Genomic DNA, 26,585 nt, shown 5'->3' with positions numbered 1-26,585 from the left:
AAGCCAGTGAATGAGCACTCAGTTTTGCTAATATTATTCCAGACTAGTAAAGTATAACATCATACAGGGTAATAAGTTTGAAAAACAAGAGCTTGTTAGATACAGTAGAACAGGAATAAATTTTCTACTTGTGGCTTATAACCCTCCCTTGATCTAATATATCCGATTAATTTCAACATCACTGAAGGAAAATGGAGTACTTAATCTTCCTCATAGTCCTATCTAATGCAACTAACCATTTTAAAAAGGGAGAAGTCACAAGGCCTACCAAAAGATATGTCAGCCAAAGGGAGGCTCCTTGCCAACAAAAACTGCAGCATGTTCATCTCTGCACCTCCACACCAAGCCTCCTATAAAACACTCTTCAGAGCAAATCTTTCCTTAGAAACTTCTTAGCATGAGCTATACTGAAGTATTCCCTACTGCGTTCTGCAAAGCACACTGCAAAGGGCTTAAATATTTCCTCACTTTGTGCTTGCACATGTAAAGTCATAGAATCATAGAATATCCTGAGTTGGAAGAGATCCACAAGGATCATCAAAGTCCAGCTCCTGGCCTGCACATGACAACCCCAACAATCACACCATGTGTCTGAGAGCATTGTCCAAACATGTCTTGAACTGTCAGGCTTGGTGGTGTGGCCACTTCTCTGGGGAGCCTGTTCTAGTGCCCAGCCATCCTCTGGGTGAAAAACCTTCTCCTAATATCCCATCTAAATATCCCCTAGCACAGCTTGATGCCATGCCCTCAGGTCCCATTGCTGGTCACCAGAGAAAAGGGTTCAGCACCTGTTCCTCTGCTTCCCCATGTGAGGAAGCTGCAGACCTCTGTCTCCTCCAAGAACAAGCCAAGTGACCTCAGCTGGTCTTGCATGGCTTCCCCTTTAGACACTTCACCATCTTCATGGCCCTTCCTCAGACACTCTCTAATAGCTTTATAACCTTCTTACACTGTGACAAATGACAGAGCACTGAAGGTGAGACTGCATCAGTGCAGAGTGGGACAATCCCCTCCCTTGCCTGGCTGGTGATGCTGTGCCTGATATACCCAAGGACATAGTTGGCCCCCCTGGCTTCCAGGGCACACTGGTGGCTCAATGTCATGTTTTAAAGAGCCACAACTCACCATTTAGGTGGCACACTTTAGCACATTCTCTCCAGAGAAGCCACTCTGAAGCACACCTCTGCATTCAACTACTCCTCTGCTTGGTTATACTAGCTTAAAAACGCACCTACTCACCATGCTGCACACTAAGGTGTAGGGAGGGAGAGTTACTGCAGCCTCTTCCTTTTTGTACTTATCAGCTAATTCCTTTTTGTACTTATCAAGTGATTCCCAGCCTGACTCCCTGACCTTAGCTACTGCATCCTCACAAAACACACCATGACAGGACCATCTCTATTCATGCCACGTTTGATGACAAGACCCAGACAGTCCCTGCTGGAGCTCAGAAACAGCAGGAGTAGCAGGTAGGTCAAGAACTGAAAGAGGCACTCAGGACCTTTTTTTTAAAGGAAGATAGATCGATCGATCTATCTACCTATCCATCTATCTCTAGATAGGTACATAAATAGATATACCCATATGCCTACTTATACTTTGGTCCAAAACACACAAGCCACCAGCAGCTACCAAACAGTGAAGAAAACAGTTGCTTCCAGCTGCTGATACCCTACTTCAGCAAGAACAGTCCCAAAGACAAGAATCAAGAGTAGTTTGGACTGCACAGTGGCACCTCACACCTTTGTTTTTTGCTATAAACATCAATACTTTGTTTTGTGAAAACACAGACCAATTTCCATCACAAGAATGACAGGAATCCTCCAGAGCATTAGCATCCTTCCCACAAAGAAATCACCCTCTGTGTGACCCTACCCAAAAGAGCACACTGTTGAGCTTTGGTACACTGGGCAGGTCCAACCACATTAACACTGTCTTGCTCTGCCCAAGTAGAACAAGGTCAACCCAGCTGTAGATGCTGCCGGGACTCCCAGTGTCACAACAGGAGAAAGGTCACCATCACAGCAACACAGCAGTCTGGATGGAATCTCCCTGCTTTCAGCCCTTGCTCCAGACTTCACCATCACAGTTTCCTTCACTAACTGAAGGACATGCATGTCAGTAAAATGACTTTAGCAGTTCACCATCACACACACATATTCCAAACAGAGGAGGGAAAAAAACCCAGTTCCTTTTGGTTCATTCAGTTATAAGATAGCCTCCTGCTATTCACAATACTGCAATGGTACTCCTATACAAGAGCAGCTACCTTTGAACACCAGAGGTGATGGAGGAAAAAAACCCCACAAATCTATGATACTTTTTCTCCACAGACAGAAAGCACAGAAACAAAGAGACAACCTTAAGAGAAAACACTGTAATGCATTAAAAAAACCCCAAAAAAACCCCAAACAAACAAACAAAACACAAAACAAACAAACAAACAAAAAAAAAACCAACAAAAACAAAAACAAACAAAACCAAAAACAAAAACAAAAAAATAGCCAAAAAAACCAAAACCAAACAACCCCAGAAAAAAATGGACTGAGTGGCCCAGCTGTCATCCTGGCCACCTTGGGGTTCTGCCATGCTGGCAGGTAGCACTGTAATCCACAGGGGCTGCTACTGAAGGAAATGCAGCCAGTGTAGAGCAAAATGTTCAGAAGAGCAAGGGAATAAAGAGGAAGGACTTAGAAACATCTGTAGCAAAAGCCATCTAAAAGGACTAGGTATCTAAAACAATACTATTTTCTTCCATTTGCAGTATATTTTATCTAGCTTTTTAATTTGTTTTAATCAAGCTCATGTGCCTTCTGTTCAACCAAGTAATCCCACAATTTGATATGTGAACCACTCAATACTCCTTTTAACATAGAGCTCATATGTCACTAATAACCAGTTGCTTAGGATGCAGAAACACATCAAAAATCCCTGTGCAGTTCCTGTGGCTCTGCATAATAAAGGGCACAAAACTTTCCTGGAAAAATATCCCTAGTATCCTAATATCTCTAGTATCCTTTCACCTACAATGAAAGGGGAGCACATCTACACAGTTTGACTGACCCAGATATCAAATGTTTGGCCTCTGTAAGTAAATAAGCAAAATAGAAAGACAGAAGAAAGTAAGGGAAATTAAAATAACCACAGAAAACCCAGGATAGGACTAAAACCCCCCTCAACACTTCCAAATATGCCCACACACAAAAAAAAAAAAATCCAATGTGAATACAGGTATTCATAAGGAATGATGTAAGAACATTTGGCTACATTGTCCTCCAGTCAGTGTTTGGATTTTAAGGTCATAAATAACCATTCAGTTTCCCAAGGAAAGGGGAATCAAGATGGCAGCAATAGTCCCTCTCTATTTGTGCTGACTTCTAAGAAAAAAGCAACTAAAAATTAAGTGTAGTAGCTTTATGGTGCCTACCATGGAGTTATATATCAGCATTACAGGAATTTAGGTTCTTCCACAGTCTGAGGTATCTTTAAAGCATAATTATTCCACTTTTTAAAATAATTCTGTCAGTATGCCTGCAGGACTGTAAGCTAGCTAGCAAGAAATAGATACCCATTGGTAGGGAAGGGCTAGCTGGGAAATGCAGCAATGGCAGGAAAGCATGCAGAGCTCAGGAGATGCTCAGCACACTGCACAAGCCTGAGATGCTCAGCCACCCCAAGGCACAAAGGAGAACAGGGAGCCTGCCTTCCTTTTTTCTTAGCACAAACCTGAACAGTCATAGTCAGGTACTATTTTCTATTATCAGATAAGAGTTGGTTTTTGGAAAGTTAAGAGTCTGACAGTTAATCAAGAAAATTCCCCCCAGAGAATAGCTGCTTACTTTACGAAGAAATCACAAACACATCCAGTTGCTTTTAATATAAAAGTCCAATTACTCAGCAATCCATGGCACTAACACTGCAGTCTAACACTTGAAGTTTTACTACAAAGGTATCATCACCAAAACTACCAGTTTATGCTGACAAACAGCACCTTAAGAGCATATTGCATTTGTATTTTCTCTATATTAAATATGCAAAGCACAGAAATAAGTAAAAGAGTGCAATTTGAAAAGGTAGCCAAGTACTTTTCTTCTAAACACAGATTTGAAACATATCATTGACAAATGAGAAGACCTAAGAACACCATAGGGGTGTGTTCTCCAAATATTTTGTTCAGAGGGTTACCACAAAAAATGCAAAAGGCCTCCAAAAACCCCTACTTGAATCTAGCCAGAAATGCATACCACACAAGCACAGTCCTTCCACTAAGAAAGCAGCCTATGGGGTGGTTTTGTTTATGCACTGATTAGGCTATTAAAAGCATTCAGAGGTACCCCACCTACCAGAGTGCATTCCTCAGGGTGTGTAAAAACACAAAGGTCCTCTTTTTCACTGAAGATCTCTAAAACTGTAACAGAGAACAGATTGTTTCCTAACATCTTTTATACAACCCTGTTTGTGTTCATGCAATTCAAGCACATTATTCCCAGCATTTAACTTCTTCCCCATCTTAATCCCTTAAATTTGATGAATATATCAGCATTATTTTCCCCACAGAAACCTAAAGCCAATTTATAAAACAGTAAGGCTTAAAGACCTTCAGATATAGTACAATAAAAAAATTACAGTAGAGTCCAAGTGGTGTTGTTTAGATATAACTTTATTCACACTAGAAAGTAAAGATGCAAAGACAAAATGACTGGACGGGTAACTGGTGTTGCAAGTGATGACTTTTTCTTTCATCTACAAAGCCTTTTCTTTTAAATACAGCCTTGTAGATGTAAAACCAAGAGTAATGTAAGTGTACAGGACTACACTAGGAGCATCAGCAATGCTGATTCTAAAGCACAGAGATCCGTCTCTCGGCACCAGCCCAAACTGCCAAGGCTGCACACTGCTGCCCAAGCTCAGGCACATTGCTTCTGGTCCTGAGCCAGATGGCATGAAACCAGCTCAGATCTCCTCCACAGCCACAGCACATTTATGTGCAATGCAGATAATCCTTCTACAACAACCAAGTGCAGAAGGTGGGGGAGGACACAGTATTATTCACTACAAGAAAAACTCCAACAATGCTTGGCTGAACAAGACAGCAAATTTACCCACATTATTGCATTTGTATCTTGCTATAAACACCACCATCTAAAGTCAGCTTGCTTCCAAGCTTTAAACTCATCAAATAAAACCTATTTGAGGAATTATACTCATTTACATATCAAATACTAACAGCCATTTCACTGTTTTAACCCTTTTCTTATTTGTTCACTGGTGTTAAAACTTGGGTTTCATTTACTTAACTTCCCATCCTTTTGTTGCATGTTGGCTACAATTTGGCAGAAACATCCTACCATAAGATTGTAAGCTGTGTGTTTGGAGAAATGCTGGAATTGGATGTTATCTGCCCAGACTTTAGTAAAGCCTTTGACACTATTTTCCATAGCATTCTCCTAGAGAAACTGGCTGATCATTGCTTGGATGGGTGCACTGTTCTTCAGGAAGAAATCTGGCTGGATGGCCAGCAGCAGAGAGTGGTGATGAGTTACGTCCAGCTGACAGCTAATCACAAATGGTGGCACCCAGAGACCAGCTCTGTTTAATATCTTTGTCAATGACAAGTAGATGAAGTGCATTTGCAGACAGTCAGCATTTGACACAAGCTGGGTGGGCGTATTGATCTGCAGGAGGACACAAAGGCTTTTATAGAAGGATCTGGACAGGCTGGATCAATGGCCCAAGGCCAACTGGATGAGGCTCAACAAGGCCAAATGCTGGCACCTGGGTCACAACAACCCCCTGCAGAACAACAGGCTGGGGGCAGAGTGGCTGGAACCTGGCCCAGTGGAAGAGGTCCTGGGGGTGCTGGTCAGCAGCCAGCTGAACATGAGCCAGCATGTGCCCAGGTGGCCAAGGAGGCAAATGGCATCCTGGCTTGTATCAGAAACAGTGTGGCTAGAACACATCAGAAATGTCAGAAACAGAGCAGTCATTGTCCTGTCCTCAGCACTGGTGAGGCTTCAATTCCAGTACTGTGTTCAGTTGTGGGCTCTTCATTACAGGAAAAACTGTATGAGATGCTGGAGCATGTCCAGACAAGAGCAGAAAAGCTAGCAAAGAGTCTGGAGCACAAGTCTTACTTGGAGTGAGTGGTTGAGGGAGCTGTGGTTGTTTAATCTGGGGAAAAGGAGGCTCATGGGGGCTTTTTCACTCTACGAGAGAGCCAAGGTTAAAAGGAGGTTGCAGCCGGGTGAGAGTCAGGCTCTTCTCCCAGGCAGCAAGTCATTTGACACGAGGGAACAGCCTCAAGTTGTGCCAGGTAGTTTTATATTGGATATTAGGAAAAATTTATTCACTGAAGGGTTGTAGAGCATTAGAACAGGCTGCTCAGGGAAGTGACAGAACCACTGTCCCTGGGGGCATTTAATAGACATGTAGATTTGGTTCTGAGAAATAGGGTTTGGTGGTGGACTTGACAGTGCTGAGTTAACAGTTGGACTGGATGATCTTGGGATCTGTTTCAACCTAAATGATTTTCTGATAATGGGTACCATCAGCACCCTATATGCAGAAACCAATTAAGAGCTGGAAAATATTTGACCTCTGTGTACAGAATTATTGACTAACACTCAAACACAATTTGAAAACACAATTTGATCTCAGCAGCTGTGCTTGCATGAGAAACGCCAAGACAGCATTCACACACTACCTCAAACTAACATACACTCTATTATTTGGTCCAGTCTTCCAATTGTTCCTCAAGTTACGTAATTTTTACAGAAACCTTGTATTTATTTGGCTTCTTGTTTTTTCCTACACTCATGTTTTCCTCTCTCTATCTCTATATATATGCACCAAGATCTTAATATGTGAAGTATGGGCAGGCACAAAGGCACCTTTTTTTTATTAAAAAAAAACCAGAAACCTGAACCATTTTCATCAGAAATCAAAGTCATCATGATGATTTTTTTAAGTGTTAATTTGTAGCTGTTACAATGTTTCCTTGCTTTCACATTCTGGCTAAAATCAGCTGTGGAAATGACAGAAGAAAGGGTGGGTTTTTAACACCATGAATTTTAAGCCAGAACAGAAGCCGGAAGTTCTGGGAGTTTCACAGGAAAGCTGGTCAGTTCAGTTTTACTACTGGAAGCTACCTCAACATTTCTTTTAACATTTGAATAGAGAACAGATATGAATCTCTGAAAACTAATGTTCATGCACAGCCAAATCAAAGCAACATGTGAATGGGTGCTGTTATCAAATTGAACTCTAACCACCATCATGCTCACCATATATATGGACTCTGGCGTGATATTTTATTTAATAAAGTGATACAGCTCCTCAGGATAGGGATTATGCATTTGAGTTAAAATAAGACATTGTCAGCCATTAAAAATTAATACTGGATTATTCCTTTAATGCTCCTGAAAAGTTTTGACTACTACACAGAAATGCTTGGAAAGCTGTATTTCAAATCTTATGTTTTTCCAATCATGTACTTAGAGATAGTTAAGCCATAACAACCAATTTTGAATGGGAGGTAGTAGAAGTCAGCTGGAAACCTGGGCTGAGCCCCCTCCTCACACAGTTCAGAACCACCAAGAGCATCTGCCAACTGCTCATTCATCTCACTGCACGTGGGACCCCCTCTCCACAAATTTGAACTACTGTAAGTTTTCACACCATGGAATCAAGCACAGAGTTTCATCATTACTCCTTAGCTTTAATTCCAAACAGTTTCTATTTAAAAGTTAACAGGATGTACATGTGTATATAAAATGTGGGCTAACAATAAAAAAAGAAAAAAAAAAGAAAATAGAGTTCTCATGCTCGAGTCATGAGAGATTATATGTTTCTTGGCATAAAGCTAAATAAGGAAAGGGAAAAGAACAAGAACAGCTGGACAAGATCCAAGTTTTTAATGCCTCTAAAGCAACTGACATTTACTGGCCAAAAGAGAAAACACTTCAAGTAATTTCAGCCAAAATAATTTTTCTTCCTAATTCTTAAATACCTGTAGTTACCAAGGCAAGGCTACTTTATCCACTTTTACTTTATCCACCTGAACTGCCCTTCATTCTTTGAACTAGTGCACTACACATAGTAATATCAATGTGGATGTGTTTTACAAAATTAATTCAATGCAAAAAGAACCCACACTGGACTTCTTTGCGGATACCACTAGTTACTGCCACACAAACCTGAAATATTTCTCCAAAATAACATGGCCAACCACAACAGGCACACTGGTATCTGAGAGCAGGTTTGTCAGTAGCTCCTGACTCATTTTAAATGAAGTGTGCTTTGCATTGCCCACCCAACCAAGGAGGAGGCAAAGACTGCCACATGCACCTCCCCAGGCAGCATGGGTTTGCCAAGATAATCAGTTGATGGGCAGGTGGTGAGATGCACACATAACAAACTCTGGCTGGGAGACCAATTGCAAGGGTCAGTAAAAGGGTTCAGCACGCACAAGAGCAAAGAGTGGCAGCCTATCTCCCACATCCATGTATTTTGAAGTATTTCACAATGCAATGAATTGAAAGGAAAGCTGCAGCAGAGAGAGATAAAAGGTAGGAACCTCAGAAAATGACAGTTTCTGATGTAAAGCAGTATCTGACAGGACCATGAGAAGTCTGCAGAGAGAAATAAGTGACATGAATGGACAAGAAATAAAGCACCAATGGATCTGTGTATTAACGAATGTGCACTAAATGCAAGCTTTTAACCTAGTTACAAAACATCACAGGATTCTTAACTATACCATTAATTATAACATCTAGAAAAGCACTTGAAACAGCTCTGCAAAAGGTTCAAGATACAGCCATGGTTTAAAAAGCAGAACCTCAAATTCTATAGCTTTGTGTAAACAGAACTGAGATGAAGAGTAATGCCAGCCTAATTAATGTCATCTAGAGGACACCAGTGCAGATCCTTTTATTATAACATGCTGGGCTAGTCACTTCAAAAGGTGCTAAACCAGACAAGGTTACCTCTTTCATATGGAGATAACAAGTCTGGCTCTGTGAATGGAAAAACCCTCAAAATACACTGTCTTTCTGAACAATTCAAACCTGCTGAAATATACCCAAGTATGATAAGACAGAAAACCATTTGGAAAAGGAAGCCTGACAGTTTCTGCTTGCATATGCAAGAGAGTGCGTGAGTATATAAATACAAAAACTAATTCTGGCAGGAAGTCATGGAAGTCAAGTATGGAAAATTTTATGTGGGTATCAGGATCAGGAAAATTGCTCTATCTACACCAGGTTTGTTACTAAGATTCATTTATCAACAATCTTAAAGGCACAGGTCTACGTCTAACTGTTACAGAGAATGACTAAACAGTGGGAGAGATACCCATAAAATCCAGAGATGTTTCCACCTTTTCCTCTGGAAACATACAGCAGTGACACTTCATGGACAAGGCATTGAAAATAGAGGGACACAGGGTCTGATCCACCCTGACAACCTCTCCCAGTCTCAAACAGCACCACTCTGTCTGGCACAGATAGAGCTCATTCTACAGTGGTCTGGCTCTGGTACCAGACAAAAGGAGCCCTACACAGCAGCAGTAATACCTGCTGAAACTGGAACAGATTTTGAAGTAAGAAAGGGTAGATTTAAATTGGACATAAGCAAAATATTTTTATGATGAGGGTGATGAGGCACTGGGACAGATTCCCCAGAGCAGTTGTGGATACCCCATTCCTGTAAATAAATGCTCAAGGTCTGGTTGGATGGGGCTTTGAGCAACCTGGTCTAGCAGAAAATAAGGTGGCCCTGCCCACAGCAGTGGGGTTTTTAGACCAGCTGGTCTTTAAAGATCCCTTCCAATCCAAAACATCCAATGACTCCATCATTCCACCTGCCCTATAATGTGCTCTCTGCCATTCCTGGATACCACCCATACAAAGCCTTGTTTTCCCTGTTTGGGAAATCAAGGGAGCACCAACCAAACAGTGCCAGGAGACAAAAAGATACAAGACACACAAAGACAACTATACAGAAAACCATCAGGCCCTGCACACTGATCCTCATGCAAGCAGGAAGGACATCTCCAATGAACAGTACACAAGGGTAACTAAGAGAAATGCTTAACTTCTGCAGAGCTGGATACCTCTCAAGAAGGAAAAGCAGCTCTCCCTTGAATGCTTTCTGATCTTAGACCTACCTCTTCTATAGTTCTAGAATATTGACTAAATGACACTTTGGTGCATCTTCCATCTGGAGATTTGTCAGACATCTACCCCAATCACAGAGCTCCCCTCCTCCTCTTGTTGACATAATACACACACCAGAACCCTCTCCATAAATTGTGCAGAATTTAAATTGTTTCAGAAATCGCATGCTCAGCATCTGGGAACACACACATTTCTTAATGATCTTCTCAGTACTGCCTGTGCTGATGAACACTTTTCAACCCGTTCAATTCAGGAAGCATATATTTAGCATCAGCAAAGATCTATTTTCTCTGAGAAAAAATGTCCTAACTTGAAGCTTAGATAAATCAAAGTCCACAAGATTAAATTATCTTGCTGCCCTCAAAACAAGCCCAGATGAATTTCTTTCCAGCTGAAAAAATAAGTTTTATGCCTTTTTCTGCCACTCTGTAAGCCAAAAAGATGTGATTATGGTTTTTTGGTGTTCAGAGTTAATTAAGTGTGGTCCTTGGAGACCATCAAGATTTGTTACATCATTTTCCTTTCTATTCTAGGGAGGCAACCTGCAGTGTTGTCCAAGTCATTGCTTCTCCAGAATGTTGGCTCCTCCAGTGGGTAACCTCTTCTACCTCACCCAAATCCTATCCTCTCCTCAATGTCTCCTTTTAAAAGTCCCTTTGTCCCAAGACATGGTCCCAGGAAAAGTAACCCATCCTAGTCCACACAAGACCATTCACTTACTTTCTCTCCCTACTGAAGGCCCAGACATCATCTCTACCCAAACAGAAGATGAGGGCCAGATTGTCTCACTCTCCTGAAACCAGTATCATGAGATTAAGTTCTCACACATGAGGAAAGCCTCTCTTGGGCAAAAGGTCAGCAGTTACTGCCCAACTATTCACCAAACTGTGTTTTGATAAATCCCAGTGAGGGATGGAATATTCAGTAGCAGAGCTACAGGAGTGCCATGCCAATGATGGAGCTGCATACACACATAACCACTGTAAAATACTAACAGAGTAGCTTCTAATTGCCTTCCTTTTTTCCTACCTGCTCCCACAGATGAGTGAAGTACCAACAAGTCTGCCTGGTTGGAAGATATGACTGCCAACACCAAAGGAGATGCAACTGAAAATCCTCCACTGTTTCCCCTTCAAACTCATCAACTCAGTCATAAAAAACACATTTCACTGCTTGCTGCTCTGCTCATCTTTGAGCTCTGGTAGATTTTATTCTCTGGGAGACCAATCACTTCAGGTAACAGCTTGTAGAAAAAGATGGCTTGTCCAGATCTGTGAGCTTCACTTTCATATTGAATGTGACCACTTAGATCAAAGCAAAATAAAGACTTGGAGGGAGCAGTGCAGTATGAAGAGACCCATTCCCAACAGCTATCTATACTCAAGCATACAGTGGAGTTGTTCATCACATAAGCCTATGATTAATGGTGTCCTGATGAAAATAGGAATTCAATTTCAATTCTTCTAGAATAGCCAGAGGCCTTTTGGTATTTTCAGGATGTCATTTTGGTGTCTGGACCTTAACATAGCCTGAAACAAAGAACAAGCACTTGCAAAAAAAAAAATAAAAAAAAAAATAAGGAAGTGTTATGTACAGTCTGAGCACAAAATCTATGCTTCTGCTGTAATGAAAGGGTGTTTCTGCAAAAAGCAAAGTAATGCAAATGCAAGCAAGACAGCAATGGGAAAATGTAGGTGATTTCTGTGGCAAATTGTACATCACTGGATACAACATTTCACTGTGGGCAGCACACTGGAAGGAGGGAAGGCAAAAGAAAAAAAAATTGAGAAAAAAAGCACTTAAAATGAGAACATTTTGACTTTTCTGAAATCCCACCCACTGCAAGGACTCAATGTGCTCAAGGACCCGAGGCTAAACATACTCCACTGAGGAGCATTGTTAGTCCTCTCCAGAAACAGAGTGGAAGTTTACTCTCTCCATTACACTGGAGTGAAAGTCCCCCTTACACAGCAACTCTGCAGGTAAAGTAGAGGGAACAGGAATCACTAACACCCTTGAGGAAGATGTCAGAGCCCAACATCTCAGAGGAAAGCCCCATCCATGAGGCAGCTGTCTTCTGCAGATGCTAAGAGCCAATGTTTCCATTCAGATAGAAGCCACATGCTAACCCAGTAAGTTAAAACCAGATTATTTTTCCCAACTGCTCTTTCCAGTACATTTTGTTCAATGGAAAGAAAATTAAAACTTAGAGAAGTTGTTGTATTCATTAATCTCTGCAGACTCATTGCAATCATAATTGGGCAGCCTAACTGCTCAGAACATTATGCCAGCAATTCAATTGCATTGCACTACAAATAAAGATATCTGTATAAAGTGGGCTGCAAAGTACTAAATATAAAGACCTAATGAAGTTATACATTTGTGCATCATTGCCCTTTCTAATAGAGTTTGGAAAATTGAGGCAACATACCATTATATATCATGTGCTATTATTCACATAAGTGACTAAATTACAGAGTTTTGGGAGATACTAGTTATATGCTTATTAAAAAGTCATTTATTTCATCACATAATACACAAACCTCTTTCAAGACTGAAATAGGAAACATGAAAGCGACATCTGAATAGAAAGTCTCAAATAAAAATTATTTCTGCTGCCATAACAACATCTTTTCCCTCCAGATTTTGGGTTCCACTCTCACACTGAGCCCAGCAGGAGGAGAATTTCTGAACTCTAATTCATGCTCTTCGCATTTCTCTTCTTCCAAAAAAAAAAAAAAAAAAGTGTGCTGAGACAAGAGTTCACTTCTCTAAACACTGTATAAAATTGTTCATACATGTTCATGTACAAAGTTAGAGGACCTGAATAAATCAGGGTTAGACTAAATGTTAAGACTAGAGGCTCTTGGGGGCAAGGGGGAGGTAAACCAAATAGAGCAGATATACAGAAATCATTACTTTAGGAGCACAGGACACCCTCAAATGCGCAAAAGATGTTTAGTTGTAGGGATACAACCAAGTCAGCCTTTGCAGCACTCATGATGGAAACTTTGGCTCACCTCACACACAGGAATGAAGATGCTGACTAGCATCAATCATTTGTCCCTTAATGAAGCCCTGGTGATATTTCACACCCAGCTATCACCTTCTGGTTTACTTGCTTGTTCTTTTCACCTTGTGGCCAATTGATTTCAAGCTTGGCTACCACTGGAATTTGTTCAGCTTCACAGTACCCTGGCCAGGGAACTCCAGAGGGGCTGCAGCAGTGCCAGCAGCCATAGGGAGCAGTCAGCCCCCAGCATCCCACCAGCCCCTCTTTCAGCAGGGGAATGAGGACAAGGAGGGATGCCCAGGGACAAAGGGTACTCCAGGCCAGCTGACCTCTGGCACCCTGGAATCAGCTGCTCCTCAGTAAAGTTTTTTCACTAACTCCCAAACCCCAAATTCAGGGTTTGATGAGCCTAGCTTTTCAGAAGCCTTTTAATATCAGAAATTACTTTCTAAGCACTCCCTCCTTTCTCCTTCAAAGGAGTTCACACAGCTCCAGGGAGACAGACAAAATCTTCCTCTCAGAATTTAAATATAAATTTATATTCAAAACAGGCTTAATTACTAAACTGCAGTTTGTCTTATGTGAAGGGATTTGTCTTTATCACAGAAACCACAGCTGTTAAAACAGTGTCTGATAGTACTTTTCTCCTATCATCACTATTCCTTCATTAACCACAGTGTGTATCCTTTATCTTAACTGTCAAAAAGAAGCTCTGAAGTACTAAGCTACACAACTTCTACTCAAGTTAAGAAGGCTATTACCATCCTCACGTCACAGACACATCAACCACAACTACCCTAACATTGAAGTCACATAAGCAACATCTTTCCCAAATTGTTCTTTTAATTATTCAGCAAGCATGTCCTCAGCTAGAAACACCAAGCAGAATGCAACCCTCCTCCACATCCAGCTTTTACAACCAAGGACGCCACACACTGCTTTTGTAATAGTAAGAGATAGCACCAAGTTAAGGTGCAGATGGTTGCAGTGAGAAGCCTGTTATTCTTCCTCTGACTTCCCCACATATTCTTTTCATCTGTGCTCAGTGATGTGGGCTTGAAGGTTTTGGAAAAGAGCATGAATCTAAAACCACACACTACATTTAGTCTGAATGGGTCTTTGAAGGTTTTCAAGAGATTTCTTTTGGAAGGGCTAACAGCAAGCACCCTTCTTGTACCCCTGCAGATGGAATGGCTGTACTTGCATCTAAGCCCCAAACCTTCACTTTATAACCTCCCCTAGCTTCTCTGCCTCAAATCTTCAGAAGAGCATGGGGTCTGGAAAGAAATGGAATAGAGAAAATAAAACAAATGAAATTTTTAGCCTCTTGTTTCAACCTCTCTTAAATGAATTCTTAAGTTCATTTAAAATGAAGAGTGCAGTTTTTAAGGCACCAAAAAAAAAAAAAAAAAAAAAAAAGAACTTTTACAATGACAAAGGAGTTGGAACAGAACACCTCAATATTAATGGTTTTAAGGAGCTGAACAGGAAGTTCATGAAAGGTATTCTTAGCCATGAACACTTTGTGGTTTTTATTGAAATGTACTGACCTATCACAACTTTGGCCAAACTTCTAACTGCACGTATTTCAGGGCATTAGGTAACTTCAGAAAAGAAGTCCTCCTTTTACTCCAGAACACACAAAAACTTAATTTTTGAAGAAAGTCTTCCATTCTAACTTAAAACCAGCACTCAGCAACAGGGAAAACTTCTTCATTACAATGCTGCCTCTTGTGTTGCCATTGGGCTGGTGGGCTTTCCCTACCTCAGTGGCCAAAAAGATCCAGGCTGGGAGAAGAGGATGATGAAACATCAGTCAGGGTCTAGACAGTGACTTTCTATGTAAGCCTTTCTTGTTTCCATGCTGTGGTAAGGCCAGATTGATAAAAGGTGTTGAATTGCAGCTAAAGGCACTCTGGAAAAACAAAACACCACAGCAACAGGAGTCCAGCCAAACACAACTGGATGTGTTTGCAAACCCTGCCAGGAGCATAAATGACCATGGTAAAAGGTAGCTGTCCTGACAAAGCAAAGGAAAAATGCTCCCCAGCACATGCTATTCAAAGCCTGTAACAGCTTAGAATGCCAGGCTGCTAATTCCTGCTGTTTATAAGTTCTTAAACAATCTGTTGACTAGTTTTGCAAGGAGAAATAGCCTGGCACTCACTCGAAGTCTTTTCTTCACTAAACCATCCAAAATAAAAGAAGAGTTGACCTGCAAGAAAACCAACAGCCAGAAGAATTTCCCTCCTACCAGTTCCTGGATGTCACACGATCCTGTAGATGTATCTACCATGCTAGTTATCTCTTACATGACCATACACTAGATTGCAGCTGGCACTTTGAACACCAGTGCTAAGAATCCAGGTGGAGAAATTTCCCCAGGGATTATGGAAAGCAATGCCTTAAGGGCACCTATATCTCAAATCTGACTCAGTAAGAAAAGACAGATGTGTAACTATTTTATTACCTACTGAACAACATTACTCAAGACACCTCCCTTCACTTTTTCCCCCAAAACACATAAGCACAGTTACCAAGTATTTGAAATATGTAGGATTCATTACATAAACTAGACATTAGAGCATGTGTTAAATTCCCCAGCATTGCCAATGCAGACAGATCCTTTAGTGATTAAGCACAAAGTGGTTATGCAGGAACTGAAGGCAGGCACCTTCATGGCAGATCCACAACATTCATAACTCCTTTGTTCTGATGTCTTGCAACACAAATAGTTTTACTGGTCACTAAATACTATGTTTCCTTATAATTTTGAAATTGTTCCACAATAAAGTGTTTTTCTCAATATAATGCTTTCCTCTACCAATACGAAAAATACTACTTGAGCTAGGCAGTTTAATATGACCAGGGAGGCTTAACAGGGAATGAGGTGAATTTAACAGCAACCTTAATTATTTGCTTGGGGCAAGGGGGGAAAATCAGAGCTAATCAACCACACTGAACTTTTCTATCCATTTCAATATGGGGGAAAGTTTAACAGCAGGAAAGTGTTTGTTAATCTTTCTCTCTGCTTCTGGTCACACAGGGACATGAGCAATGCTGCTCCAGGTTACCCATCGGGGAAGGAGGTGTTCTGCCCTAATTGCACGTAAAAGGTACATCTGTACAGAGAAACCTCAAATAACACTGCAAGTTTACATCTGCCTTGGCAGGGAGCAAAACACAAAAAGGGAAACAGGGAGAGATGTTTATGGTCCAACCCACTACAGCAGACTGAAATATCAACAGCACATGTGCTTACAGCTCCTCTGCTCAGTGCCACAGCTTCCCTGACCCATTGCATGGTGTACAAAACCCATTAGCTACTGTCTGTTGTGCTCCTGCCTTCCACACAAAGCCAGGCTTTTTTGGAACGCTGCTCTGTATCAAACCCATGGCAGTCAGTTAAGCATTGCTAAACACTTCTGAGCTCAAACACAGCTACTCTACTTCACAACATACTGCAGATTGTTTTAGAAGGGGAGGAAAGAAAAAAAGCAGCCTATAAATCTTTTGCTTAGGGCAATTTTACCTTGTGTTTTGCAGCTGCTCTATAGCAAAAATTATGCTTTATAGCAAGAATTAAGATGATATTTTTAATTAAAACATATCTTGATCTCAAAATGTCAGCAATTTGATTCAAACTCCAGTCCCCCCCTCACCAGATAAGTAGTTTCTCATGGGTTTTGGATATATATCAATTTTTTTAAAGTACCGGCTGAGCCACTAGGACTAAAAGCATATCTCTGAAAAACAATCCTGAAACTACAAAGGTCTCACTCTCTGCCAGGAAAGAACATCAAAAACATGCTCCAACTTGGCTGATGGTTGGACACTGTCAGCCTAAAGCCAAAGTGCTCAGAGCCAGAGACTTCAAGGAAGAGCAAAGCTGTCTCTGCACTCTGCATTTTGTAAATGACCCAATGTCAAGACCCAATGTCCGGCTTGGGGAGGGAGAGGCACAATTTTGTATGAACAAAGTGACATGGCTTTCAAACACAATTCAGGGCCCACTTATATCAGAGGGAAGTACTTCAGCACATCTATTCTACTAGCACCAGTAGGCCAAAATCAAAGTACTGAAGAAGTTAAAGTACTGTCTAAAATGCAAAAGCAAAGCCAAAGGAACCACATACTGCTAAGAGAAATGAACAAATATTATCCTGGCAGGTAAAAATGTTTTCCCAGAACATCAAAACCCTTGTTGTAACTTAATAGCAGTACCCCAAGCTATTCAGATCCAAAGGTCTTTTCAAGAATTTTGGAAACAACATCTTTTACAGAATTAAGAATGCACAATGCCACATTTAACTCCTAACCATGAGTGACACAAAGCTAACACTTCTCCTCCATCTTATCTTACTCATGCCAATTCCAATGGGTTATTTTGAATTAGCATACCACCCAACAGTAACAAGGGTGGCAAATGCTTTCCTTTAGACAGCATTTCCTTTAGACAGGAAAAATTTATTTTCTACACTGCTCTTTGGGTCTAACACAGGATAGCTCCTACCACATGTATTAAAGGTTCTCCACTGACTGTCTACATAAAATCGCGAATTTCTGCCATAAAGATTTTAAATACAGAAGAGTTTTTAGAGAAGCCAACCCTCACTCTTGCTCTAACATCCTCTCTGTTGATCTTACAGAGCCACCTTGATTTGTCATGCAGATCTGCAAGGAACAAGAAGACAGTACTTGGATCATCACTCCCTATTTTCATGTGCAGGAGATGGCAGCCCATAACTTACATACCCTGAACTGGGAAAGCTGAGAGCAGGGAAATCCTAGAACCCATCCTTCTCCAGCACTATGTTCAAAGATACAAATCACTTACACACCACAATGCTACACTGACACTCAAAAACATCAGGGAGAGGAGGTGTCCTTTGGTATTTTTAAGACAGGTAACTCTAATACACAAACTAAGCCCCAAACCTGGCAGGTTTCAAGATACACAGGTCACACACAACACAACTATGAACTTTATAAATTCAGATAATGATAGTATTTAATAAATATTAACATACTATACAACCTTCTGTATTTAACACACTGTTATTATAATTATGTATGCAGTGAAAGGCAAGTTTCACTGGTTGGGGTTTGGTACCAAAGAAACACCAAACTCTGCTGAAGCTTTTGGAATTTACCTCTGAGCAGCCAAACAGGAAGCTGTGACCACAGTTTGGGAAACCATACAGCCACAAGCAATTCAAAGCCCAGGAACTATTTTTTTTTTTTTTTCAACATCCCACCCCTAGTCTTCCCAAATCCAGGCATCTCCTTTGCTTTTCTATTGTTTCCCCTTTAATACAACCCTTAACCGCTTTGAAACTCTAGTGACTGCCATAAATCTTTTCTTAAAGACCAGATGAAATAAAAATACTTTTCCTGACTCACATCTTAAGGCAAGAAAAAGAAAATTAAGGGTCATTTGCTCTGACATAGTCCACCAACTTATGCTGCATTTTCTATACGAGACTACAAATATTATTTCGCTTAATATCTGTTTTAAAACTTAATAGTCTGACTGTTTCTCCTGCAAACACACACTGTGCTTCAAACACACCAGGGCTGTTACCACTTTCAAAAATAAATAACTTTTACACATGTTTATATTCTATTAGAACAAAATCAAGAAATATGCAAAGAATGGAAACACAATATTTCATTGCTCAGAGTAGAGGTTTAAAAAAAAAACCCAGCAAGTTCTTTTTCAGAGAGCCTACAGGAAAGATGAAGAAAGAGGATATAGTGACAGGAAAAAGAGAAAAGGCTTCAAGCCAAAAGACAGTAGGTTTAGAGTAGATATTAGGAAGAAATTCTCTACTGTAAGGGTGGTGAGGAACTGGAACAGATTGCCTAGAGAAGCTGTGAGTGCCCCATCCCTGGGGAAGTGTGCAGATACCATCTGAGGTAAGAAAGCATGAGCATCCACAAGAGTCAAGCATTCATTTGAGCACTGCTCTGTTTAAAAGAATAAGTTCTTTCACCCACTGCTTCTGAGAGAGGTGGAAACATGGCCAGTCAATGAGCCTGTCACACTCAACTTGCAAGCCTTTGGAAAACACTATTTTTTTAATCATCTATTTTTACCAACCAGCTGTGGCCACTTGGCAAGCTTTACACAGGGTCTCTCACAGCCTATTAAAACTCCCTGCTGTGCTGTGAAAGCATTTGAGGTAGCTTATGCTCCTGAATTAGAGATAATAAAAGCTATGGACGCTACCATATTAGGAATAACCAAGAAAATGCAAAGGAACACAGTTTGTATGTGAAACTCCCATGTGGAAACTTCAGCTTCTGCAAAACAAAACAATTATTTTCATATTTGGGTACTTAAATTCTTACAGAATAAACCCTGGCCTGTCCTTAAAACAGTCAAAGAGAGGGAAGAAAGAAACCTAGAAAATTTTTAAATGGGTTTATATTGTACATAGCACAGACTATGCCTCTCCACTGCTTTATATCCAGGTTAGCATTCTAACTCTGTGCAAGTGACTTTGGCTCCAAAATTCAACAGTAAAATAAGCTTTTCTCCACAGCTCCTCTTTGTAATTAAATTCCCTTCATCTATTTATGTACTAGCTCCTGCCTCCACCTGAGTCCTCTGGCAGGTGCCCTTTCCTGAGCCAGCCTTTGGGAGCATCAGTATCTTCATTTTGGAATTGCAGGGTATGCATGTTACTCATCTTTGAGCACCTTCTCTGTCAGTTTTTAACATCTATTCAAATTCAGTTTCATCCTCTACCATCATGGATCTAGAATTCAACACCTCCTTTCAATCTCACCTTGTGCAAGGAGGATTCACATCCTGCCATAACAGCACATTGCACCTACCCATGCTTAAAATATTTGCTTGCAACCTCAAAGAACAGCTCAAAGAACAGCCCCAGAATGGGGAAAGCCCAGTTCCCTGCTTGAACACTGGCTGCCTGAGGAAGTTATCAAGTATTTGCACTCAGCAACAGGGAAAACTCAGGACATGCTCACACTGTGTGCCAAGCAAGAGCTCCCTAGGACAGCCTGATGACACTGTGCAAAACTATCCACTCCATTACTCTGGGAGAATTAATGACACCAATACAGACATCAGCAGCCTGTGAGTTTTCCATCCCTATACTGAAGAAAAGGCAGTTTAGGCAGCAGAAGCTAAAGCTTGACATTAGTTAGGCTTGAAGTCAGATCTGCATGTCCTGAATCAGCCCCACAGTGTCCAGTCTTGGTTTTACAGCTGGCATGATGTGTGGGCTGACAGTCTTATTTTAAACCTTTACATTTGTGTTATTTAACCCACAGATTTAAAACAACCTTGGGACTTACAGAGACATGAACCTCTACAGCTTTTGAGGAGTTATAGGATTTATCAGGCCAAAAATTAAGGGGTTAGAAACTCCAATTTCTGATTTACAGCAGAAGCTCATATTTCCTAATTTAAGTCCCAGTGCAAGCTAGGATACCAGACCAAGTGCTATTTTTTCCAGCTCTATATTTATGCTTCAAGGACTGTGTAGAAGCACAGAGCAGAAACAAAAAAATCAGCTAAATGCCTCAATTGTGAGCCTTTTGGGGGAGGTTCAGAGAAGTTTGGGTACATGTCTTCAAACAGGTTTTCAAAGCAGTATAGATCTAGACATCCATCACAACTCAAGGAAGAAGGACCCAAACTTTAAATTTAGGAAAATAATAGCTTTACCTTGCATATGCACAGAAGCTTAGAAAAGCACTGTGACAAAAAGGAGGCTTTTTCTTCTGCTCTAGCAAGAGGTGCAGCTGAAGAATTTCAGCCTCAGCCGTGCAAAATTAGATATTTATTTTGGATAAATCCCACGAAATGTTTTCCGCCCAGCCAGCACTCCTACCTGCAGGTTTGGCAGCAGCAGAGGCAGGCACTGTGCTGCAGGATGGCAGGCAGCCAGCTCCAGCTCCTGGGCCTCTCCAGACACTGGCAGGGAGACTGCTCACAAAGCCTCAGGGTTGCTGCAAGGCAGGGACAGTGACAGCACCCAGCTGCTGCATCTCTGAGCTGCAAGGGTCACCAGAGCCTCTGCTAGCAGGGAAACAGCAGATTTTGGGATGCACCATGCCATATCCTGCCTGTAACATCTGCACACACATGGGAAAGGAGGGAGAACAAACATCACCTCCTGACTTGCAGGTGAGACCAGGGAAGCACTGAGGGATCCCCATTTTTCTGCCTAAAAAAAAAAGCAAGTAAAACCATACCACATGTTCCTACACACTGGCTGGCCAAAACCAGAGCATGGAGACTGTATTGCAGAACTAACATGCAACATATGCTGCTGAGTGCTAGCCCAAAGCAAGACAAAAAACAACAGGAACAAACATTAAACAATGCTCTGAGGATCCTGTGACTTCAGGACTTCCTTGGCATCAAGCCTCATTGACATCCCTCAGAGTGTCCCAGCTGCCCCTCTTGATTCCCTTCCCCACAGACCCCTCACTGAGAATTCCCGAATTTCCTGTGATCTGCCATCAAGAGTTACACTTCAGTGCAAGGGCATCACAATATTGACATGCTGTTGGGCTGCAAAGACAAACTTCCCAGGGAACACTTAAGCCATTTCCCTGACAAACAGCACCATCTTTATCACATTAGGACATAGCTATATTGGTTTTCAAAAAAGAATTACTGGTCCCTAAATGCTCATATGCCTCTACCAGAAAGCCTCCTGTATTTTGGCAGATATAGAATCATCATTTTTAGCCGTGTATAAATCCATCCTTGCAAAAGGAAATATTCAGGATATTTCATTGAAAAAGTTTATACAGGTCAGTGTTGACATAACAGCACGCAAAGATTACAAAAAATAAGGTTAAAACACACATACATAATTAAGCACTCTTTGCTAACAGCTCTTGCACATGCTTAAAAAATACATGCTTAAAGCCAACATTATTTTGTGTTACTTCAATATCCTTTGTTAGACAACTTACCAACCTACAAAGTTATGTAACAATAAATTCGATCTCAAACGTCTCCAAGAAGCAAACATAAAATAATTAAAAATGAGGTTTTTTTCTAATGTTTCTCTTTTCAAATACACGAGTTTAATCAAACATTTTTCCTAAATTGGAGAACTTTTGAAGGGAATGCATGTCAAACATGTAAAAAAAAAATTTAAAATCCTGTTTGTCTGAGTACATGTATCTTTTTATATACAGCTGTGTTGAACCACTCCCTTTACTGATGGCTCTTGTGTTGTTTTACCATTTTCTTGAATTATGGTAGGAAAAAGAGAGAGGGAAAGAAAGAAGGAGAAAAAAAAGAAGAAGAAAAAGGCAAGCAGGCTCCCACAGGACTCAAAAAATATGAGTGATTTCCCAACCTGTGACTCCACCAGCATGTCTGACCTGGTGAGCTCTCACATTCCCCAAAGGTTTTATACCCAGATGGGTATCAGGGAGAACAACAACAACAAAAAAAACACCAACAAAAAAGCATGGGGATCCTGCCTCTCCTGCTCACATAGGAGGCCTGCAGGGTGCCAGCAAGACAAGATGATCACATAGTACTGAAGGTTTTCTTAATGCCACGTGCATCCCAAACACCCAGGCTGTCCACTGTGTTTATTTCCAGATGAATCTTGCTGTAAGTTCATAGACTGTGGCCTATTTATATGTATTTCCAACTCATTTAAACAACTTAATTGAACTTTCTTTCCATTGTGCCACATTTAAATCCCAATTTGATCTGTCAAGTGCCAAGGTCTCCATGGGAGAGCATTCCTCCTCCTTATTCTCTTCCTTGCAGTTCTCTTTCATGTTTCATGGTGGTTCTCTGCACAGCTTCCTCCACAGCCACACAATTCAACACCTTGCTAAGAAATACCTCTTCCTAACAGTAAGCCTCTTTGCAAATAGAATTAACAAGGCAAGTGCAAACACAAGAGCAATGAATTAGTTGCCATATTTACCCAAACTAGTCCTTCCATTTCCTGGAAGCAGTAGTTTGGGTAAATGAAATTATATATTAAATATATAGGATGGCTTAATGTCAAACTCCTAATTTGCTGAATTCTGCAGCTGGCCCGTAAGAACCTGGCAGCATCTCCCTTCAACTCATCTGAGAAATTATACTTACAAGGTTTCCAAAAAAGTCTTAGCTAATTTGTGCCAATATTAGTCACAGTAATGACTGCCATTTAAGAACTGTTTGGAAAGCTTCCTATCCTGAGAATACTGCAAAGAAAGGATGTGTTTCTACAAGAGATGGCAACAACAAAATACACAAAGTTTATGATAGTTTCTTCTGTTGAAACAAGTTAATTCATAAAGGTAAGGAACATAAATGCCTGTCAATTTCCTTCCCTTTGGAATCTGTCCTTCACACACATCAATTACATTGGGAACCCTCTCTCCATAACCAGCTAATAGACACAAGGAAAAAACAGTTGTGACTAAGTACTGCATGAAGCATATTTTAACACCAACATTACATCCAAATGGTATTTTTAAACACATCATCTACACTTGAAATCTGCAGAAGTACTTCAGAAATGCTCCTTTTGGTGCCTTTGAAAATTTAACTGCACTTGCACTAAAGGCAAACAAAAACAAACCTCCAACAAAACAACTAAACACACTGCAAAATTGCTTAAAACATATAGTGAAGCATGACTAGTGCTTCCAGGAGGATTTTCCCAAAGGCAGACAGAGCTGACACTTTGTCTGACAGAGTATATTATCTGGGATGCAATGTAATCCAGCAAGGAAGACAAAGGAAAAACAGATTCCCCTTCTACAGAAAACAAGAACAGCCAAATGGCAATAAATCACTGAGTTATAACTCTATTTTGGCATAGCTACAGGAATACACCACTGAGATTTTAGTGGAGGTTTTTAAATTGTGAAGTCAGGCAGATTAAACTGTCAAATATAAGTCTGCAAGGAGTTTGTTTCAAGTACTTTACAGCCATAGCACTATTCATAAGGTAAAACAAACCAGAATTACAGACACTGGCTATCTGGAACTGAGATCAGAAGAAAAATCTGCATATTTTATTTTCTAGGAAACCTCCCTCTGTCACATATTACTTTTAATGCACTACTACTCAAGTTAGTAGTTCACATTCATGAATTCCTAGACTGAACTGCAGCTGATTTCACTCATCTGAAATCAGTGTTAAGTACCAAATGCAGCAAAGACTACTGATAAAGGCACATATTTGCATCTAGTTAAGCATCCTAATTGGTATGCAGACCACTATAAAAATGCACTAATCAGTGTTACACACAGACACAGGGTTTGTTCAACAGTAAAAGTCACAATCTAAATACTTATCCAAACAAATATCACATTTTCAGGGAAGACTGAAGCTCAGCACATTTCAGTTAAAGCAAGAAAATAGTTTTAACATTGGGAGACAGAACTTTGAAAATCAAATTTCATCCTTGTAAGGCATAAAGAAATCCACTTTCTTTAACAAGGTTAACTCACTGTCCTGAGAATGATGGAGGCCAAGTGTCTGCTGTCTTTGTCAGGGCAGACTCAGACTCCTACATTCATACTCCTGTAGGGTCTGCTCTTACACCCTTGGCAACAGACTTCAGCAACCAGGACCTGTCAGATGAGGCACAGATAAATCAGTGTTCTTTAGCAATCCCAGGGCACTCTCTGCAAAGCAGCACTTCCCCAAATCCTTCTGCCAGAGCTCTGCAGCCTCCCACCTGTAACCCCCTTGCAGGTGAATGGGAAGTGGTAAAAGAGACAATAATCTCAGCAGGGATCCAGGGGAAGCCAAGCAGAAAGAAGGAATTATTTTCACAGCCAGCAGTAGACCCACAGACAAGCAGCACTCCTGGCTAAAGGCCACAGAGGCTGCAACAAGGTCCCAGGAGGCTGCAGACAGACCAGACAGGCATTTGGAACCAAAAGCCACCAAATGTTTTGAAGGGAAAGCTTGCATCCAACTCTGCTAACACCAAGCTGAGAATAGCCAGCGGTTCAGAGTATCTATAGAGGAGGTTTTGAATAAGGGCATCCTGTTCTTATTTTTCCTCTGACATCTGCTTACATGGTGACAAAAAAAAAAAAAAAAAAAAAAAAAAGGGAAAGAAAGAAAGAAAAAAGGTTGCAGAAGACAACAGATTACAAAGAAAGCAGGCTGCAGGGTAAAAAGAATTAGGCAACTAATGCAGGACACCACACAGAGAATTCCAAAAACACCCTCTGCTCCTTAAATCTCTGGGGACAGAATAGATTAGTACTTCATCCAAAGCATAATGAGACAAGGAAACAGGCACAGAGGTGCTGGGATACTGGTCATGAGAAGCAGTCAGGTACTGCTGACAGTCACAGTACCCATTATATAGCACCTGCAGCTGGTTCTATTCCACGTTGCACACACAATATTTTTCAAACCAACTACAGACTTCATACAAGTTCAATTACTGCAACCACCATGCCAGATAACTCAGCTATTCTGCAGGACAACAAATGAGACAAATCCCATGCACAACTAGCTCAACTAGTTTCAAATTTGTTTTAACTTCATTTAATTCCAGTCTTCCAGTCACAGTATATCATTTATGACCTCCTTATATAGGGAGGTGGGAATTGCTGCAGTTCATTTTTTAACCTGAATGTTAATAAGCTGAAGCAGCTCACATATACTAACATATAATTTCCTTTTGCACAGCTTGGACTTCAAGGAAAAAGACTTTCCACACAATTTGTTGCAGTTATTAGACAAGACATTATTTTAGAGGGAAAAAAAAAACAAACCAAACATACAAAACATTTCAGAAAGTGGCCAGTAAGCACATTGCAACCATGTAGCAATATAAGCTGTAAAGCAGGCATTTTTATACCAGATTGTAACATCATATTAAAAAAATAAGAAACAGTAACACATAAAATCGATATTAAGTTAACTCAGACATACCCAAAAGCTTTTCCTGAGTCACCAAGCCTTCTCTCCTACTGCCACAGCCAAGCATACAATACAGATTTCCTCAATATATCCTCATGAGCCAGTTAAGGGGCTTGCTCCCATTTATCCCATTTTAAGGTTACCCTGAGCCCATTTAGGGAAGAAACTGTGTAAATTTCAGCTTAAGTTTATTCATGCCAGTTTACATCCATTTGTTCTCATGCCAACATTGTTCTTTAGCTTAAATAGCTCCTCTCTTCCTTTCTAGTATTTATATCCCAGCTGTACTTGCAGACTGCAATCATATTCCATCTCAGCCTTATTTGCTAGGCTAAACAAGCCAGGCTTTCCTTGTCTGCTCTGGAATAATTGACACTGCTGTCCTCCAGCCTCAGTCTGCACTGTCCCACCATGGCTGACACCTCCCAGGAGCTCATACCCATCCCACCACCCCTCCTGCCTGTGTCCTGGCCTAACACACTCCACCACCACCTT

The 26,585-nt window shown here is 40.8% G+C and overlaps 1 protein-coding gene across 3 annotated transcripts in view; it reads right to left on the bottom strand.

Annotated features, from left to right (window-relative positions):
* APBB2 (amyloid beta precursor protein binding family B member 2) overlaps positions 1–26,585 on the bottom strand; it is a 157,493-nt gene that overhangs the window by 128,700 nt on the left and 2,208 nt on the right. The gene's annotated exons all lie outside the window — the stretch shown is intronic.

The sequence above is a fragment of the Oenanthe melanoleuca genome, chromosome 4 (genome assembly GCF_029582105.1).
Source record: "Oenanthe melanoleuca isolate GR-GAL-2019-014 chromosome 4, OMel1.0, whole genome shotgun sequence".
NCBI lineage: Eukaryota > Metazoa > Chordata > Aves > Passeriformes > Muscicapidae > Oenanthe > Oenanthe melanoleuca.
Note: the sequence above shows the minus strand (reverse complement) of the source record. Positions and strands in the feature narration are given on the sequence as shown.